This window comes from Gorilla gorilla, chromosome 15 (assembly GCF_029281585.2).
Source record: "Gorilla gorilla gorilla isolate KB3781 chromosome 15, NHGRI_mGorGor1-v2.1_pri, whole genome shotgun sequence".
NCBI lineage: Eukaryota > Metazoa > Chordata > Mammalia > Primates > Hominidae > Gorilla > Gorilla gorilla.
The window spans coordinates 106,294,633-106,302,500 of record NC_073239.2 but is presented as its reverse complement, the minus strand read 5'-3'; the positions used below and the strand labels follow the sequence as shown (position 1 = coordinate 106,302,500).

Genomic DNA, 7,868 nt, shown 5'->3' with positions numbered 1-7,868 from the left:
TCCCTTAACCCTGAAAACTCCTTCTCTGGTTTTTAAGTTTCCTAAAACTGGGAGTTGTGAGTGTCAGTCCTGGGTACCAGTATTGGAGCTGTAGGGCAGTGGGCGGTGAACTATGGATAATGTTTTTGCAAATAAGGTCTTACTGAAGCCCAGCCACGTTTATCTGTTTACATTGATGGTTGCTTTTGTGCTATGGTGGCAGAGTTGGGTTGTTGCAACAGAGACCATGTGACCTACAGAGACTATAGAATGTACTTTGAGAAGCCGTTGGACCTGGCCATGGATTAGAGGTGGCTGGTAACGGAAAGAGAAGTTGTTTAAGAAAAGTTTACTAACCCCTATTACAGAGGAACCAGTTGATGTTAAACCTCTAAAGCCAGACAATCTCAGGCCTACCATGACATTTATGAGCTTCTGCTAGAAAGGTTGGGGTCAATGAGGGTATAGCAGAAGGGAGAGAGGTGGCTTATGCAGTCCATTCCTCCAGATACAGTCGCGCGTTGCATAATAGCGAGAATATGTTTTGAGAAATACATCGTTAGGCAATTGCATCATCATGAGAACATCACAAAGTATATGTACACAAACCCGGTTAGTATATATGTTTATATACATATTTTTTCATATGGAAAATCAAATGATCCCACACCATTACTGAATATCAATTACTTCTCCTACTTGATCTGCATTGCCAGTGTCAACTGCTGTTTATCAGGTTTCTAGCTCTCTCTCTCTTTTTTTTTTTTTTTGAGATGGAGTTTCACTCTTGTTTCCCAGGCTGGAGTGCAGTGGCACGATCTCGGCTCACCGCAACCTTCGCTTCCCAGGTTGAAGCGATTCTCTTGCCTCAGGCTCCCAAGTAGCTGGGATTACAGGCGCGTGCCACCGTGCCCGGCTAATTTTTTGTATTTTTAGTAAAGATGTCGTTTCACCGTGTTGGCCAGGCTGGTCTTGAACTCCTGACCTCAGATGATCCACCCGCTTCAGCCTCCTGAAGTGTTGGGATTACAGGCGTGAGCCACCACGCCCTGCTCTATCTCCTTTTTTAAAGAAAGAGACAGGGTCTTGCTCTGTTGCCCAGGTTGGGGTGCAGTGGCACAATCATAGCTCACTGTAACCTCAACTCCTGGGCTCAAGCAGCAGTCTGGCTAATTTTTATTTTTATTTTTTGTAGACATGGGGTCTCACTGTACTGCCCAGGCTGGTCTCAGACTCCCGGACTCATGCTGTCCTTCTGCCTTGGCCTCCTAAAGTGCTGGGATTACAGGTGTGAGCCACTACCTGGCCTCAGAGTACATTCGGGAGCTGTCCTCCTTTCTCCGTCTCATTGCTGCCCACCCGAACCAACACCCATGGTCATCTTGGTCCTGGACCGTCATATCAGTTCTCTGCAGGTGCTCTTGCCACTTCCAGCCCATTTATTTCTCACACAGCAGCAACTTCCTCTCTTCTAACTCATGGCTTATTCTGTTTCCTTCCTAGCAGGTATTACAGTCTGTCATAATCTTGCTTATTTATTTCTTTACTTACTGTGTTTTTTCCCTTCTAGAATCCAAGCTTCAGGAGGGCGGTCTCCTTTTTGTATTGTTTTGTATTCACAAGTGGACCCTTCATGGTGCCTGGCATGTAGTAGGCACCATAGGAATGAATGAATGAATGCATGAGCGTATGATGAAGGAATGAATGAAGGTGGGTAGTGTTAGAAGCACCCTCCAAAATGGTGTGTCAGAAACATCAAAAGCTATTGTTTCAAGATCACCAACACACACCCAGCTCCCCACTCCATTTCGTTTTCAGTTTTTGTCTTGTTTTAATATCTCATCAGCTTTACAGGGTTACAATTGTCTTAAATATTTCTGAAGTGTAAATATCATCTGCATAATAAGGTTGTTATAAAATGTAAACTTTGTGTTGTTTTAATTTAATTTAATTTAATTATTATTATTATATATTTTTTTGAGACCGAGTCTCGCTGTGCCGCCCAGGCTGGAGTGCAATGGCACGATTTCGGCTCGCTGCAACCTCCGCCTCCAGGGTTCAAGTGATTCTTCCACCTCAGCCTCCCAAGTAGCTGGGATTACAGGCACCCTCCATCATGCCCGGCTAATTTTTGTATTTTTGTAGAGATGGGGTTTCACCATGTTAGCCAGGCTGGTCTTGAACTCCTGACCTCAGGTGATCTGTCCACCTCGGCCTCCCAAAGTGCTGGGATTACAGGTGTGAGCCACCATGCCTGGCCTGTCTTAATTTTAAAGTCTAAAAATCATACTTTTTTTTTTTTTTGGTCCTTTTGTCTTTTTTTTTTTCTTTTTTTTTCTTTTCATACCTGAATGTTCTGCACAAACTGAAATTGTTACAGGCTACCCCTCCCTGGCCAGGGCAGAACAGGCCTGGGCAGAGGTGGTGCCTGCTCCACTTTGACGTGGGGCCTGCCTCCTTATCCCCGTTCCTTAGGCACTGCCCCAGAGCCACGTGTAAGTCCTCCACTGTTGCTAATAGGGGGCTTTCTTCCTCACAAGTGGTGAGAAGGGGGAAAAAACACAACCAGACACTACTGTCCTAGATCAGTGGATACCAAACTTTGTTGACCCGGCTTCCCAGTAAGAAGTGTATGTTACTTGGTGATCGGTAAACATGTATATACACAACTATGCAAATACAAATTTCACTATATGTTACTGCAGATATATGGTAGTCCATTCTATTTGGTTCTAGTTTGTTACATTCTGTTCCATTAAAACAGTGCTGCTTATGATCCATTCCGTTCATTTCATGACCCATGAATGTATCTGGCCCACGGTTTGAATAACAATGTTTAAAGTATAGGCTGGGCGTAGTGGCTCATGCCTGTATTTCCAGCACTTTGGGAGGCCAAGGCAGACGGATCACCTGAGGTCAGGAGTTCGAGACCAGCCTGGCCAATATGGCGAAACCCTGTCTGTACTAAAAATACAAAAAAAGAGAAAATAGTCAGGCATAGTGGCGGGCACCTGTAATCCCAGCCTCTCGGGAGACTGAGGCAGGAGAATCGCTTGAACCCGGGAGGCGGAGGTTGCAGTGAGCTGAGATTGCGCCACTGCATTCCAGCCTGGGCACGACAGAGTGAGACTCCATTTCCAAAGAAAGAAAAAAAAAGATTTAATTACTTTTTTTTTTTTAACATTTTTTGCTAACCATTTCTTCCTACAATTATGGGCTCTTGTTTGCTTTTCTTTTTGTGCATTGATTTTTTGTTTTTAACAGGGAGTTGATTTTTATTCCCCCAGGTGGTTTTTAATTTTAAAAGAAACTTGGGCTCATCCATAATTTTTTTTACTCATTTTTCCATGTAATTTTTCCCAGTTTTTTTTCTGGGGGTGTTAGTGTATATATACACACAAAAATGTGAGTGTGAATACACACGCATACTTTTCTATAAATGAATATTCTTCCCTTATTATTTTGAATTCCCCGACACTTAATGGTGTATGGCCCTCACAGTTATTTATTTATTTATTTATTTATTTATTTATTTATTTATTGAGACGGAGTCTCACTCTGTCGCCCAGGCTGGAGTGCAATGGCGCGATCTCAGCTCACTGCAACCTCTGCCTCCTGGGTTCAAGAGATTATCCTGCTTCAGCCTCTTAAGTAGCTGGGATTACAGGCACCCACCACAAAACCCAGCTAATTATGGTATTTTTAGTAGAGATGGGGTTTCACCATGTTAGTCAGGCTGGTTTCGAACTCCTGACCTCAGGTGATCCACCCACTTCGACCTCCCAAAGTGCTGGGATTACAGGCATGAGCCACCGCACCTGGCCTATTTCCTTTTTTTTTTTTTTTTTTTTTTTTTTAATAAAAAGCACTCCACGGCTGGGCGCAGTGGCTCACGCCTGTAATCCCAGCACTTTGGGGAGGCCAAGGTGGGCGGATCACTTCAGGTTAGGAGTTTGAGACCAGCCTGGCCAACATGGAGAAACCCCGTCTCTACTAAAAGTACAGAAATTAGCCGAGCGTGGTGGCGGGTGCCTGTAATCCCAGCTACTCAGGAGGCTGAGGCAGGAGAGGCTTGAACCTGGGAGGCGGAGATTGCAATGAGCCAAGATTGTGCCACTGCGCTCCAGCCTGGGCAACAAGAGCGAGACTCTGTCTAAAAAAAAACAAACAAAAAAAGCATTCCATATTCTTGTCTTCAGATGAGATGCAGATATTTTTCTAAGAAAGCTCCAACTCTCAAACTTACTACACAACTATAATCAAGTTATAGCCTTCTCTCTCCTATTAGGAACATTAAATGTAATTTTTCCTGGCCTAAGAAACTTGAGCATTCTATCCTTTGCATATTTCCATTTTTAAAGTTTTCAAGTAAACCATTTTACTACTCCAAACTGTTACATGAAACCCAAGAAAATGCTTGAAAATGAGACGTGGTGCCGGCCTTTCTCATGGTCCTTCCAAGCTCAGCCTGACACTGTGCTGTGGTTACTGGTGGCACCCACAGGGTTCCCGTGGGTGTGTCCTAAAGATGTCTTTTGTTTGTTTGTTTCCTCTTTGGAATGCCAGCATTGCTAAGTATGAGATATGTTGAAATTAGTGTCTGGATTGTAAAAAACTATCAGCAATTTCAGACCTTTCTTATTGTAAAATGCCAAATAGATCAGGGTAGGAACCTTATGATCCAAGCGTGAGAAAATTTCTTCAGTTAATGTTGGGAGATGCCTGGTGTGCTGGCTCATGCCTATAATCCCAGCACTTTGGGAGCCTGAGACAGGTGGATCATTTGGATCCTTTGAGGCCAGGAGTTCAAGACCAGCCTGGCCAACATGGTGAAACCCCATCTCTTTCCTTAAAAAAAAAAAGTTAGCCAGGCATGGTGACGCACGCCTGTAATACCAACTACTCGGTAGGCTGAGGCACGAGAATCACTTGAACCTGGGAGGGGGAGGTTGCAGTGAGCCGATATCACATCACTGCACTCCATCCTGGGTGACAGAATGAGACTGTCTCAAAAAAAAAATTTTTTTTTGGGAGATGGCCACAATGAACTGACCAAGTATGGAATTAAACCTCAGCTTGATGTTGACAGTGCAGAGACCTGGGCAAAAGACTTTCAGCAGCCAGGTAGTCATGAGTCAGTGATAGTAGCTTCCCTAGCAAGGGAGAAGTCCCAGTAGTGAGTGTGGGGTGTGGGGTTCATAGAAAGCAGATGTAGGGAGTGATGAAAATAGAGGGGGAGCTGAGAATGTCAAAAAGCTCTTTCCAGTGCATTTGTTGAGCCAGGACCACCACTGCATTCAAATAGATGATCATTTTATCTTCACTCGTCCCATCTGTTTGCTGGAGGCCCTTCCCACCGCTGCTGTTGGAGAAGAAAATCCATCAGATTTGGTTCAATGAAAGACATTGTAAGCCAGTTTCATTGTCTTTCTTGTGTCCAAAAGGAGATTTTCATGATGCTGTCTGCCATTTATTGAGTACCTGTAGGTAGGGCCGCTACTGAAGGTGTTTTATATTATGCCATCTCTGAGCCTCCCAGCTATCTCTAAGTAGGTCACTGTTTTACCAGTGAGGAAGCAAGACTTCCCATGGCGCTGTGATTTGTGCAGGGCCACTCAGGAAACGTCTGTGTGGCTTCAGATCACCTGTTCTTACTATTCTTCAGTCTGCCTCTCTGCATCTGGATCAATTACCTTGTGAATGTCCTGCACAGTCCTGGGGGTTTATTCTGCTTAGCTTTTGTTTTTATTTTTATGTATTTATTTGTTTTGAGATGGCGTTTCACTGTTCTTGCCCCAGCTGGAGTGCAAATGGCACAATCTCCACTCGCTGCAGCTTCTGGCTCCTGGGTTCAATCTGCTTAGCTTTTAAATGGTAGCATACATTAATATGGGTATACAAGGGTACAGTAAACAAACATTTAGGTTAGGATTAGGAGAAACCACGTTCTTGGCTTACGGTTATTTCCCTGAGAAGGCCAACCGGTTGTCCTTCCTTTCTTTGTCATATTATTTTTGTAGCGTTAAGATTAAATGGTCCCACCCTGAAAGCCACCATGATGAGAACAAAAGCCATTGGGTTTCCAGAATTGAGACAGTATCATTGCAGAAATGTTTGGGTCACATGTCAGCCATGGCCCTCAGTGTAGCTATTGCTGGTTTGGAGCCTTGGGTGCAAGGGATCAGAAAGGCAGGTCCCACTGGCCCAGGGCTCCACCGGGAGCCTTTGATGGAATCAGGCCAGACCCCTACTGTTGACAGGATTTGGTGGTTTGTTTTATGTTTTCCAAATTTGGTAGTTACCTGTCTCCTGTCTTTCCCCCCAAACCTCTCCACTCCTTAGCTTTTGGCTTTCTTCTGCACAGCTCTTTTCCAAAGGAAGGGATGAAGCTTCCAGGGCAGATTATTGAGTGGCCCGCCTGATTTACTTGCAAAGTCTCACTGCTCCCCCTGAACTATTCTGGGTTTGAGAATGTGTGCGTGAAAGGAAAAAACACATAGGAATGTTGAATTTTCCAAAGTTGAAATCTTTCAGGTCTTTAAACATCCGGTTGGTTAAACTGAGAACATTGATGTTTAAACATAGAGTGTCCAGCCAGACTCTGACCTGTGTCTGGGGTCAGGCCTGCACGTGGGGGTGGGTGACTAGAGTGGTCAGAGGTTCCAGCCCCTGGCTGTGGTTTTGAGCAATTCTCCTATTCTCATTGCACCAGAAAGAGTTAATTCCAGTTGCACGGCTTGCTGATGTTGTTGATAATAAAATATTTTAATGGGCTCTGTGAATAATGTTTGTAAGGAAACTACTCGGGTGAACTGATGATGAAACACAGATTTTTTTAAACTTTTAAAAAGATTTTAGGAGTAACTTGTTTTTACAGCTCCTTCAGTGGGATTTTCTTGGATTGTCCCCTTCCCCCATGTTAGTTAAACAGTTTCTTGTTTGCTTTCTAAATGTTGGAGGACAACATCAATCTTACTGTTGGCTGAAAGCAGGAGGTGGGCACGGGTTTATGTAATTTAACTTCTTTTCTCTGCAAATCAGTAAATATTTACAAATGACCTTATCAAACAGTTTGGGTACATTCGGTCACTTGAAAGTGTGCGGCCAGAGGAACGATTGCCCGTCGGCCTGCTGCCAGTTCCAGGGGAGCCTCAAAGGAAGGACTTACATTTTTAAAAATAGGCTGTCCATAGACCAAACGCTTCACAGGAAGTGGGCCTCACAGGAAGCCTCCCTCTCTCCACAGAACGGTTTTCGAAAATTTGCATTTTAAAGTTTGACTTCTAAAGATTCAAGTCTTAATGGCTGGAGTCGATTGCTGGGAACTGAGGAATCCAAAAAATAAATAGTGGATTCTGAGTTGGGCTTTACCATTGCTGACTGAGTTCTTTTGTTGCTTAGGGAAGGTAATTACAGAATTCCATTCCAAGAGTAAATGTCGTTCTTTTGTGAGTAAGCTGGAAAAAAACAAGGGGATTACTTTTCTGTTTTTATAAAATGGTCCCGATGTCATATGGTTTTAAAACATAACTAAATTTCAGGAGCAGAGATGGACTTTTGGGGGTGTCTCAACCCTCTTTTTTTTTTTCCCCAAACTTTAGAAATCTGACACAGTTAAATTCATTTTTAGAAGAGAATGCACATGTTCTTCAATGTTGACGCTGAAAAACAATGAGATTCTCATTTTATTGGTAGTTTGGGTATGAAAATTGTAATATTGTTGTATCACCATAACCTGGTAATAATATGTTCATTTTGCCTATCAAACATAATACAAGTAAGATTGAAGTGCATTTTATGGAGTTCTACTGTCAGTATAATATTTAAGGCTGGCAAACAGTCAACAAATGAGAAGCTTTTAAAAATAAATAAGTGATAATAGCTATACA

At 43.3% G+C, this 7,868-nt stretch overlaps 1 protein-coding gene across 12 annotated transcripts in view; it reads left to right on the top strand.

Annotated features, from left to right (window-relative positions):
- Window positions 1-7,868, top strand: part of FOXN3 (forkhead box N3) — a 460,655-nt gene that overhangs the window by 257,636 nt on the left and 195,151 nt on the right. The gene's annotated exons all lie outside the window — the stretch shown is intronic.